The sequence below is a fragment of the Notamacropus eugenii genome, chromosome 4 (assembly GCF_028372415.1).
Source record: "Notamacropus eugenii isolate mMacEug1 chromosome 4, mMacEug1.pri_v2, whole genome shotgun sequence".
Lineage (NCBI taxonomy): Eukaryota > Metazoa > Chordata > Mammalia > Diprotodontia > Macropodidae > Notamacropus > Notamacropus eugenii.
The window spans coordinates 431,948,852-431,962,221 of record NC_092875.1 but is presented as its reverse complement, the minus strand read 5'-3'; the positions used below and the strand labels follow the sequence as shown (position 1 = coordinate 431,962,221).

General features: G+C 37.7%; 1 protein-coding gene across 5 annotated transcripts in view; it reads left to right on the top strand.

Annotated features, from left to right (window-relative positions):
- Positions 1-13,370, top strand: part of NEDD4L (NEDD4 like E3 ubiquitin protein ligase) — a 461,142-nt gene that overhangs the window by 212,906 nt on the left and 234,866 nt on the right. Inside the window, exon 1 of one of the 5 annotated variants that reach the window (XM_072605956.1) lies at positions 136-386. The exons of the other annotated variants lie outside the window; for them this stretch is intronic. The gene's annotated coding sequence lies outside the window, so the exon portion shown is untranslated. Of the gene's footprint in view, positions 1-135; positions 387-13,370 lie in introns of those variants that run through there. 5 annotated transcript variants of the gene reach the window in all.

Sequence of the window (13,370 nt, the reverse complement as noted above, 5' to 3'; positions counted from 1 at the left end):
CCTTGTTCAGTGCAGTTTATTCACCATGTGATTTTAAAAAACTAATTGCCAAGAAGGGTGGAGATATTTAATCTTTATTGTAGGGGTGGAGCTTGACTCAACTCCTTCTCCAGCAACAACTATTTCTCTCTAGCTGTCTTTTATGTGAGTCACCTGTATAAGTAGCAGCTCTTGGAATTCCTTCTCAGTTGTGTTAAAACTTGCTGTATTTCCTGGAGTATCTGTGGAGGTGTACCTTAAGACAGACTCAGACAAAGAAAGTGATCAGGTGGTTGGGGAAGGTCGATTTTTTCGGGTGCTTTTCTGAAGTAGAGCTGGACTTAAATCGAAGGTGTCCTGGACAGGAGAGGTTGCTGATACCTGCCAAATGCTGAGGAAAATTACAGGTAAGAACAAAGACGCTACTGTATTCATTTGTCCTGGGAATGTATAACAACTCTTTGTGAGATGGTGGTAAATTTTGATTTATTTTAGAGTTGTTTAAATAGCAATGGACTGAAACAGTCTCATCTGACCCAGATCTGATCTATATATATATATATACACACACACACACAAGACCATAAAATAGTCTGTTTATTTTTCCTTAATTGTGTTATCTGTTGTTGATAAATTTGGCTCTGCTAATAGAGAACGTGATGAGAAGTGAACGTTGTGTGCTTTTAAAAATTTCTGATTTGAGTTCTTTCTGTGGTTGTATTCACAATTCTTGCCTTACTTATGTGTGGATTCTTTCCCCCATTTAAAAAAGAAAGAAAGAAAGTAATCTAAGGGAACAAATTCTGTGCATGTCAGAATGGCACAAAGCCATCTTTGGCAAATTTTGCACCTTGAAAATCAGGGAAATGAAAGGCTCTTAAATTCAATTAATGATTCCTTTTCATTTAAAGTCGAGTTAGGCACTTTGCTTCTGCTTCCGTTTTTTATCTTTATATAAATTACTCTCCTTTACCTGTAGACCAGGAAATTTAGAAGAAAAATTAGTTCCTTCACAGATTTAATTACTGAGGAAATGTTTTTCTTTCTTTTGAGAGTTAAGCCTGGATTTTTGAAAGCCATAGAATCTCCCCTTCCAACACTCCTCACCCTCATGAGATACCTTACGTAATACAAAGTAATGCGTGTTATACTGAGGGACTACAAGTTTTCCCTTAGGAATTTGTTTGGTCTAACAGTCTTTTTTTTCCCTATAAATTTCTCTTCTAATTTTCTCATCTCTACTACTTATTATTCTTGAAATTTGAATAACAGCTAAGTGTCCAGTATTGATAAAACCTGCTTTCAACAGAGCATTCGTTTTGTGATCTTATTTTAGAAAGGCAAAAATGTGCCATATACTAAAACCTAGGGCTAATAAGTTTAAGCTATAATATATTAAAGCAGTTGACTTCACATTATATTATAATAAATAGACACATGTATGTTTACATTGAATTCCTCCATGATTTAAAAACAAAACAAAATCAAGCTGTAACTCTAGAACTCAATGCCCTACCTAGAAGGTATCCCCACATTGGTAAGGTTTGCTGGCAACGAATAGGAAAAGAAATTACTGGCTGTTAGGATGCCTTTGCCAGAAACTCTTCTTTGAGCAAGGAAGGCATAGTGAGCTTTCATCTTTCAGAATCACATGAATTTTCACATGAAAACTTCACATGAAAAGTTGAATAATTTGAGGGGGTAAATAAGAGGAAAATGAGGGCAAGCCTTTTGCTTTAACAAGAAAAGATGATAAGATTTTAAAGGTTTTCCATTTTCTCTTGCAATGGCAGTTATATTTAAATATTAAATATATAGTGTAGTGCTTTCTACTGAAGCATTTGTGTAATAAACCCTAGAGATGCTAGGGAATTTGTTAAAGCACATTTATTTTTCATTTTAAAAATTTAAAAAGTCATTCTTTTTTCTTAACGCTTTTTTGCATGTTTATAATTTCATATGCTAATTTGTTCACTTAAGTACTTTAAAGGTTTTTACCTTAAGTGGGCATTTTTTACCCACCTTTTGCAAAAGAAAAGAGTCAGAAATGAATGCTTAGGATATAAAGAGACCTTTGCAAAGGTTTGTTTACCTGGCCGTGCTGCTTGTCCTGTTTCCAAGTCCATTAACAGGCAAAATTCATAATGGCTTTGTCTCTAAACATGAAAAAAGCTTTAAAAATTTTTTTGAGGGTGCAGGTACTCGATAGCCAGTTGGAGTTATTTAATTGACCTCTGCTTCCATCTTAGAGAAGGGGGGTCTTTTTGTGTGTATGTCCAGGAAGTAGAAAATCCAAAGCTTGCTACCACACACATTCCTTAATGGCTGGCGAGTGATTGTGCATTCCCTGCTAGGGATACAGGTGACTCACTCCACTTCCAGAAATTCTCACATGTTCAATTGGTGTCCTGTGCTTATAGAATCACATCTGAAATATCTTCCTGGTGGCTCAAAATTCCTCACTGGATTACTTGACCTCACATTGTCCATAATAAATATTTGTGCTTGTTGTATTCCATGGCTACATTTGTGCCACACAAGAGCCCCCTGACATCAGCAAGGTGCCTTGGGGCTAGCTTGGATAGCAACTTTCATAAAGGTACATGTTTCAAATGCTGAACATTCACCTAGCTCATACATCCTGTGCAGCTGTTGTCTGTCACCAGCGCTGATAGCACACCAAACAGTCCTGGGATGTTTCTCAGTAATCATGATCTGTCCTCTATCAACCAGGTAGAATGCTTGAATTCTTAATCATCCTAGGGGTGATTACTAGAATAGTCTAAACTATAGCTTCTCATTTAAATCTTTTCTAGATATATAAACTTTTTTCCTTTCCCCCTCTTTTTCCTCCCCCTCCCCCATTCTAGATGAAGGATTAATCAATGGAAGTTTCTTTGAAAAAAAGTACACGGGAACTTATGATACCTAGTATTATTAGGACTTCACTAGGATGCAGAATGCTTGACTTCAGAAGTAGAAATATTAACCAGGTTGAATATAACAAGAGCAAATTGAGTTTAATGAGAAACATAGATAGAATGCTATCACCTCCCTTAATTCTTGATTACGGAAGCAAAGCTGTTCATTTGATTATTGTGGTTCCTCAGTCGTCTCAGTCCAATCAACATTCCTCGATCCTATTTGGGGTTTTCTTGGCAAAGACGCTGGAGCAGTTTGCCATTTCCTTCTCCAGCTCGTTATACAGATGAAGAAACTGAGGCAGCCAGGGTTAAATGACTTGCCCAAGGTCACCCAGCCAGCAAACGTCCGAGGCTGAATTTGAACTCCAGTCTTCCTGACTCCAAGCTTGAGACCATCCACTGAGCAACCTGTCTGCCCTATTTGATTATTAGCCAACTCATTACTGCAGGCATAAAGACTAAGAAAGGTGAATGACTCACTGTTCTGTCATATCGGCATAGGGCATTTGGTCATAGAGTTCACAAGTACAAGGTAATTCACCCTTGTGGGAATGTGGGTTGTTTAAAAAAAAATACCAATAAGATCATTTAAAAACTTGGGTTTTCATGATAAGATTATGACAATAAACTTACTTTGAGATTTGTCATAGTAGCCAGCTCTTTAGACCCAAAGGTAACCAACCATGTATTAAGTTTGAAGATATTTAGTAAAACTCTGCTTTTATAAAAAAGGGTTTTTTTTAATAGAAATTCATTTGTAAGTCGATTCTGCTTAGCAGATGTTTGTTGTTCGGTCCTAGTGATGTGGGGAGAGAAATGACCCTACTTTTAGTGTGGGTAAGGTATGTGTGTGTACATTTTGTGGGACTGAGAATTTTTCTTTTAATCTATCTTCAGGGGTTGTTGCTGTAGACTTGTTGGCTGCCATGTATAACTTCTCTTTCTCTTATCTGCTTGTGTGCTTAGTACTTTGTGAGGCTTTATTTTTGACCCCCGAATCCTTATGAATGTCTTGCTTACCTTCTCTCACTCCTACTTGGAATCAATTTCAGATTGTAGGATTTCTTTTCCCTCCCCCATCTCAGTTCATTTAGTTTGTATTTCCTTTCTTCCGTAGATGGGAACAATTTCTGCAGCATTTTGGAGGAGTGGCAGTATTTTTGACTGCTAATAATTTGGCAGCTTGAATTATGTCAGACAAATGTAGTGGAAAAAACTAAGGTAGCTCTGTTCCCTATTTAAATTAAAAATGAAATACCCCTTTTGAAATCTTTGCTCTTTAGTGTGACGTTATACATCCAAATCTCAGGAGGTCTTCTGCGTTCATGCACTTGTACCCAGGTAGGCAGAGTTCTGAGTCTCTGAAGGAATAGAGGGTTATGTAAAGGATGTGTATAAGAAGAGACAATCAGTGGAATGGTGAATGAGGTCAGCACTCTGTCATCCTTATTTAACTGTAAATCAAGGGAGATTCATTGTCCTAGGGCAATTGTATTGCTATATGTATTCATTTTGGAGTATGACACATGGAAGCAAAAAATTTCTCATGATCTAAGCTCATATCTGGATATTTGCAATATCATAGGAAAAACCCCAAAGCAGCTGGAGAGAGGATGTGTGATGATACTATGCCTACCCATGGATGTGAGGCTGTAAGGGCTTTCTGACCTGTCATGGTGAACCTCCATGACTACAGTATGAGGTTTAATGAACCCTTCAGTGCTTGCGTAATCAAGTTATTAGCCTGTGTTTTATTAAAGAGCCTTCTTTGATATGTATACTGATGCTTTAGAAAAAGAAAGCAGAATTATTATTGCTGTTAATTTATTTAGTTCGTACCCCACCCCCTCATTTGTGTGTACGTCTATATATGTGTATTTTGGCAACAGCATTAAAACACCAGAGTTTACAGCACCTCATATGCTCTTAAAGAAATGACCTTGAAAATAGTTCAATATTCAGAAATAAGGAATAACTTTTAGGAGTCAGGAAAAAGCTGAAGAACATGAAGAGTTGGGGGGTGGGGAGGAAAAAATAGGTCAAAGCAGTGCTTCCATGAGGAACTGGGTGGAAATTCATGTATTTCAGCTTTTAGTTTACATGGTTTTTTTACCTTTCCGGGACTACAGTAGCTTGTTATCCTCAAACAAGATCTTTGTTGCAAGGAGAATGCAAGCGAGGAAAATGAAAAGAGGAGATTGGTTATTACTTTAGGTCATTTATCCAGCATACTCTAATCTCCCAGCTCAGGACAACAGATAATTTTCTTATAAAAACTGCAAATAGCAGACACTAAAGGGAAATAGATAATCAAGGTAATCTCAGGTTTTTGATAGTAGTTGATTTGTAGTAGTCTCTGAGATTTGTATATTTGTTGTTTAAAAGCAGATGGTGAAATGGCATTTAGAGTATAAAATTTGCAGCAAAATGGCACTCACTTAAATGGACCTCTAATCTTATTCATGGGAGCATTTCTTCTCTGAGTACAAAATGCCACCCATCCTTGGCCTCGCATCTGAAGATTGTCTGTTTTACTGGCCCAGGGACTTTCCTGACTTTTCCCTGAAGATATCAGTGGAATACTCGAATTGTATACAAATTGGGTACACAGATAATTTGATAATATGAGAAGTGTGGAAGATGTTACTATAACAACGTTATATTATGTTATATAGTAATATATAGCATACTGTATTATATAGTAACAATGATAGAAAAAATTGGCCTTGCAGAAAAATGGATGCCTTGTTAGGTTTTGTTTTTCTGCACTTGAAATCAGGAGAGACTGAGTTTGAATGATGGTTCTGAAAGCTTGAGTTGGTGTACAAATATCTGCTTATCCCATGTACTTTTTTTCCCTCCCAAGAACTCTGTAGATGCCACATGGCTGCCACCATATCTTAAGCTGGGAAAGTACCATCCCAGGAATGGCAGTTTTTAGCTTCTGCTTGGAAGCTGTGAGCTTCAGTAACTTTCTAGGGGTATCAGCAGTTTAAAAACCAAACCCCATGTCAGGGGAAAGTGTTTCCCTGTGTCAGTGAGAAAGAGATTTCTCCGAACCTTTTCTGTTTTAAGCACTAGTTATTCTACTTACAAAGATTTGGAAGCTAATTATTCACTTTGTTAATTATGAAGGTCATTACTGTGTCTGCGTATAAAGGGGTGTGTTGTTTATAGCGAACTTTAATGCGCTGAGCTTTTAGTGCTTCTTGAGAAGTTTGAGTTATCAAACTACTTCAGTATGATTCAGCCATAAGATGTCAAATAGAACATCTGGCCCAAGGCCTCATCTACATTCAGGCCTCTCACAGACCAGATCTGATTCTGTAGGCTGACCTCTATAAGGTTTATTTTTTCTTTTTGACTTGTTGCCCTCACCTCCAGGAAAATTCCAAAGTGTACGTGATATTAGTCATTCAAGGTATAGGAGACATGGCAGGGCAGCTTTTACTTCACTTCATAGAAAATGAAGATGTAGAGGACTCACAGGAACTCATAAATGGATACAGAAACACATCAAGCATTCCAGTAGGTCACTGGCTAACCATGGACCTAAATTGGGGGTTTCTTTGTGGGGTGGCAACCCTTTAATAATCCCTCCCCGGCTTTAATGCCACTCAGTGGTTTGACTGCCCACCCCTAGAAGGTAAACACCCTTTAGAGCTGCTGAATAATTGATCCCTCTCCCATCATACTTCCATTTTTCCCAATAACTTCCTGGCTTTGCTCTTCAAGTGGAATGTTACTTATGAACATTGTGGGTGATTGCCTTCTTTCTCCAAAGAGCATGCCATCAGGAAATTTCCTTCTCCCTACAGAAGAATATTGACCTTTTTTTCTTTTTTAAATAGTATTTTATTTTTTCCAACAATTACAAATTGAGAATTTTGAGCCTTCGTTTTTTATAAGATTTTGAGTTTCTCCCTCTCTTCCCTTCCCCGCTCTGAAAACAGTAGGCAGTTTGATATCGTTTATACTTATACCATCATGTAAAACATTTCCATATTCATCATGGTTGTGGAAGAAGAAACAGATCTAAAGTGAAAAAAAAATGAAGAAGAATGAAACAAAAAAGTGCTTTGATCTGCTTTTAGGGCCCATCAGTTCTTTACCTGGCTATGGATAGCATTTTCCTTCACGAGTCCTTTGTACTTGTCTTGGATCATTGTGCTGCTGAGAAGAGCTGAGTCCTTCAGAGTTCATTGTCACATGATGCAGCTGATACTGTCTACAGTTAGAACATTGATCCTGAAACTTTTTTGATCGCACATACCTATCACGAAAAAAGCATTTTTGAGCAGTCCCCAATATATGTACATTTATTTATTTATGTCATGTTTACTATTGTACTGTATTCAATATATGCAATATGAAACTGTAAAAATTAGAAATTTTATAGGATGAGTAAAGTTGAAAAACTATTTGGTCTCAGTCAACATGTGTTTATGGAGTAGTAGTGACAGGGTCAGATCTGCTCTTTAGGAAAATCATTTTGGGAGCTGGGAGGAGAATGGGAGAGATTCGTGGAAGGGGAAATAATTAGAAGGATTTTATTATAATAAAATACTGTAGTAGTCCAGTCAAGAAGTGATGAGGGGTGAACACAAGTATAGGCTAAGTGACTAGAGAAAGACACAAGTTAGAGAGATTTTGTGGAGGGGGAAATGACAAGATTTGGCAGCTGGTTAGATATCTGGGGTGAATGATAATGAAGGGTCAAAAATGATACCTCCTTGAATGACAGGAAGGATGGCACTACCCTCAACAGAAATAGGGAAGTTCAGAGGGGTTGGTTTTTAGTGACAGGATAACCTAATTAAATCTGAGAGGCAAATCACAGTCCCTCCCTTCCTGCTTAATGTGTGCAATACCATCTAACCAAAAATGAGGAGGGAGTGTTCAATTTAGCCTGGGGTACCTGAAGAAGCCACAAGATAATGGGAAGACCCAGTTGGCACTCACTGCTGAAACTCCTTCTGTAATGGCTGAGTCAATACTCTCCTGAGGGGCTGATGACCTGCTTCAGAAAGGAGAAATTTGGGCGTTTATCTAACTCAGAGGTGGCAAAGTAGGGATGTTGGGGAATAATGGTAGGTGTCATTGTATTGTAGGTAAGCCCCACCATTGAATAATTGGGGATAGGGGAAGGTTCAACCTCAATATCTTCCTATTATCCAGTTAGTTAATCTCATTCTTCTTGGAGATCAAACCATGGCCCCCACTTCAGAGGCCACTGCTCTACAATGTGAAACTGTCAAACTAAGACTTTGGAACTCCTGGCTCCAATTAGGATTACCCATAGACAGAGGTTGCCTGTAAAATCTTTCTGTAGAAGGCTATATTCTGGAATTCTGTTGCCTAGAGAATTTGAAATCTATACCCTCCCCTTCTGCACAGGAATTTGGAGTTCACAACATCATCCGTGAACTACTGCTTTGAACTGAACAGTCATACCCACATTTGTCTCTGCCATGGGCTTCTATAGGAAATCGATTACCTTGTATGATTATCAAATTGATCCTGGACTAATAATACATAATTAGTGAAGGCCTATTTATCACTTTCTACAATATATTCAAACAGCACCAATTGAGGCATGAGGATTGTATACTATTTAAGCTAAAAAACTGTAAGCTCTGTAACTACATTCTCAAGATTCCTGCACATAAAAGAATTTCATGACCAACCTAGAATCTGAGCAGACCAGCTTAAAATGCTCTGGGGGACATCTTGAAAAGTTCCACCTCAGACCTCTAACATTCTAGGTTTTTATGTAGTGAGACTTCCTGTCTTATCTTGTAGAGAACAAGAAATCAGGAATTTCTGTGGTCCTGTGCATGCTGTGGTCCTGATAGTCAGGGTCCCCCTGTTATACACTATCATTCCAAGGGGATAATGAAGTTGGAGTAAGAAGATCTGAGTTTTAATTTCATCTCTGTCTCTTGTTAGCCATTTGATCTTAAGGGAGTTACTTATTTCATATTTTTGAAGATTAGTTTTCTCATCAACAAGACAGGGATGGTGGTATTTTCACCACCTCCCAGGGGTTGCTGGGAGGAACATGATTTGGAAACTTTAAAGTTCTTTATAAGTGTGAGTTGCTGTTATCCTTGACTGTTTTTCCTTTTGCTAAGATGAAGACATTTAATGAATTTCTAAGTATGTTTTATCAGAACCATTAATCATCTTCAGAGACATATTTCATATTTATAACCGATAGTTCAGTGAGACTATTACTACATATTTTTAAAAAATTATTTAAGTTTGTGGAAAACCAAATACCAGTTAGAAGGGAGAACAGAAAGTAGCACTTCCTATCGTGTTATTAGGTGGTTCGAGTATTCAGATGGTAATAATAACTCAGTTTATACAGCATTTTACATTACAAAGAGTTTGTCTCATACCCGCCTTTGGTGATAGTTACTTTAAATATTGTCATTTCTGTTTTATAGATGACACCAAGTTCTATTGTAAAACAATTGAGTCATGACAGAGCGAGGATTCAAACTGAAATCTCCAAACTCTAAGACCACTCATCTTTCCACTTCACCATTATGTCTCTCAAAAGTCAGGAGTTGTTTCATATTCAGGTGGTCAATGGTGCACTTGGCATTCGGTGTTACCTGCAAAAGTTAGGAGTATGGGCTTGTGTAGGGGTTAGTAAATTCATATTGTGCCCTTTTAATTTTGTAGTGTTTTGAAATAATACTGTTTTAACATGTCTTTTTCCACAGATTTGTGTTCTCTGTTATGAAGTATTACTATGTTATAGAGAACTTTTTTTTCATTCATTATTGGGAGGAGCCTAGATAAAGCTGGAAGCAATTTTATTTGGTGTGATGAAGGGCGCAAGGCTTAGCTAAAGACAACTCAGGAAGCTAGGGGGTGGATATGATGCTTTAGTAACATTTGGAATTAGGACTTTCACTTCTAAATTAGAACTGCCCTTTGATGCTTTTATAATGCAGCTAGGACTGATACCACCAAACTTATCCTACTTATTTTTGTTAATCGGGATGGAAACAACACCTCCAAAAAAAGACTGGGAAAGGTTAGAAAAGGCCTATAACCAGAGTGATACTTAGGGGAAGTTTCAGGCACAAGGGGCCATGACCACAAGGATAAATCTTCAATGGTTTAGGACTTCTGGGCCCATGCTTCAGGTTAGCTGCTCAGAGCATGATGGTTTGACTGCCATGGCCAGTTCATGATAGGTTTTTAGGTTTGTTTGTTTTTTAATAGAGATCCTGGTTATTAATCTCTCATGCCCAAAATCACAGGGCAGGAAACACCAATCAGCTAGGGCACAGGAAGCTTCTAGCTTGGGCTATTCCAGAAAACCTTTTAGATATAGGGATGTTCTCAAGAAAAGTTACTGCAGAACAGAAGCTGGCAAGAGGATCCTTTTTGTCATGGAGGCAGACTAGTTATCAGGTAGTATGATTTGATGGAAAGAGCGTTAGGTCTGGAAATTCAAGATAGGTTAGTCTGAGTCCCAGGCTTATCACTTACTACCTATGAACCTGAAATAATTTCTCTCTTCTCTGATATATAGCTAGCAACGTTTTCATTATCTGCCTTATAAGGATTGATGAAAAAGGTTTGTAAAGCACTATAAAAGTTGGAATTTAAGTGGGTCATTGCTTTGTTAAAGAAAGCAGAGACCTGCCTTCTGCTACCTCTGAATTTTTTTTCCATTTGACTCTTCTTTAAATTCAAGTATACACAGTCACTATTTAGTAGCTGATCCTTGAGAGCCATCAAGAGTATGAATATTTTTTTTTCAAACAAATACAGTACATTTTTATTGTTTATTCATACCCTGTAAATTGCTCTATAAATCTTTATTCCCTCAAAGAATATTTGATTAATGTTTTATTCTTAAAGTCTGTGCATTAACCTATTGTATCCAGAAAGTATTTCCCAAGTGGAAGGAATGTATTTTAAGATTCATCTGTCAGTATTTTTTTTATCTTTCATGATTAGTTTTTCTTTTTTTTTTCTTTTTTTTTTTAATTTTTTAATTTTTTTAATGTTTAACAATCACTGCCATACAATTGCGATTTTATCCCTCCCCACCCACCCCCCACTACCTCCCTCCCTCCCCACGACTGCATACAATTCTGTATAGATTCTACATATACTTTCCTATTGAGTATATTTTCACTATAGTCATGCTATGTAGTCAGACTAAGATAAATGAAAGAATCTGTATAACAAATCAGAACATGATACACAAACAGATACACATACACAAACATGATCTGCTACATTATGTGAGTGACTTCCATATTTCTCTCTCTGAGTGTGGAAGGCATTTTGCCTTGAGGTCCACCATTGGGATTTTTTTTTTTTTTCAGAAGTTCTTGTGTTATTACAAAAATCTAAGTCTACCAGAAAAAACTCTCACACACTGTGGTTGTTGCTGTACATAAAGTTCTCCTGGTTCTGCTCCTTTCACTCAGCATCAGGTCATATAAGTCCTTCCAGGCCTCTCTGAAGTCTTCTTGTTCATCATTTCTTATGGCACAATAGTAAGAGTATGAATATTTGCCATTGATTTTGACATATTTTTCACAGCTCTATTTGTGAACTTATTTTTCCCTATTGTAGAAGAGCAAGTGTTAAGGACACTGAAATATAATATAGAACGCCTACAGTTCAGAAATAATTATGTTTAAAATGTACTTAAAAGCACTTACTTGAAAGGGAAATAGTGATTAAAGGGTATGAGAATGTGTTAAGAGTATAGATCTCTGGCAGTTAGAGGACAGGATGGCTGGTGTCAAGGTTAGTGCCAGATGTGGTGATATTCCCTGAAGATTCAAGTTAAAGATACAGAACTTTAAAAATAAACTTTTCAGACTTCATGAAAGTAGCTCTTGGAAATTTTGTTCTGTAGAAATTCCAGTGAACCTTCTTAAGATTTTATTAAAAATTGAATTAGAACTAGAGATTTAATAATTTTTGTTAAGGGTACTTTTTGTGCTTTCTGTACAAAGGGTACTTTCTGTCCCCTATGCCTAAGCAAAACATTTAGTACATAGTAGGCACTTAATGTCACTGTGGGATGATATTTTGCTGGTTACATCAAGACCCTCCAACATTGCAGAGTCACCTGAATGAGATCCGTAATCATTCATGTGTTCACTCTAACCATCCATGCAGAAAAAACCCAATGAATGGATAGAGAAATTATTTGTCCAGATTGTGATAATGTAAATTTGGATAAGTAACCCTAGAGCTTATCCATCATTTTATATAACTTGGATAAACACTGAGCAGGAGAAAGGGAGCAGACTAGATTGCCTTTGGGTAATTTCAAAGTCTTTTCAGTGATAGCATATCTCACTCTGAAATAAAGGTGCCTCATTTAATTTCAGTTCAGTTCAAAAGTAGGTTGGTTTTCTGATCTCATCCAGGGTGGATATGCATTAGCCACTCATGTCCAGTCTCAATACTAATTGATGCTGACTCTTTAACTTTTTCCCTTTTTCTGACTTGGGGTAGTTTGCCTCTCCATAGGCAGGTAGACTTTCATTAAGCATTTATTGTGCACCTACCATATTCTATGTACTGTACTAAGCTCTGAAGATACAAAGGAAAGCAAAACACTAAACCAAAACCAATCTCTGCCCTCAAAGAGCTCACAATCTAATGGGGGGGGGGGGGGAAGGGGAGATAAGCAAATATGTGTAGATGGGGTATATGCAGGATAAATAGGTAATGGTCATGGTTGTTGTCCTTTGTTCGACAACAGAACCAAAATGACACCATTTTGATAAAGTCAAGTTTCATTGTGTCTGACTGTGGCTGATCAGACCAACATGAGCTCGGAATGCTCTACCACAGATTGGGCACAGATAGTCCATGTGAATATTTGGGCTGGATTCTGCACATCCTGCTTTTCCTTTGAGCTGTTTCAATTCTGCTTTGCTCATAGAGCACAAGCACTTTCTCTGATGTGGACATGTCATGCTCAGTGGTCCTGTAGCAGTGTCTCTCATGTCACAAAATCAATTCCAAAGTTCTTGAGAAAGACCTTGAGAGTGCCCTTCTATTGCTTCTTCTGACTACAATATGATTGCCTGCCTCTTGCTAGTTCTCCATAAAATAGCCTTTTTGGTAACATGACCAGCCCATCAGAGCTGTGCTCTCTGAAGCATAGTTTGAATGGTTGGCAGTTTAGTTTGAGTAAGGACCTCAGTGTCTGGTATCTTATCCTGCCAGGTGATCCTCAGAATCTTCCTAAGACAGTTCAAGTGGAAGTGATTCAGTTTCCTGGCATGGCGCTGGTAGATTGTTCATATTTCACAGGCTATAAGGAGGTCAGAGAGAAAGCACTAGAACTAAGAGGAATTGGAAAAGACTTCCTGTTAAAGGTGGAATTTTAGTTGAGATTTGAAATAAGCCAGGGAAGTCCAGAGGCATAAGATGAGGGAGAACATTCCAGGCCTGGGGGACAAC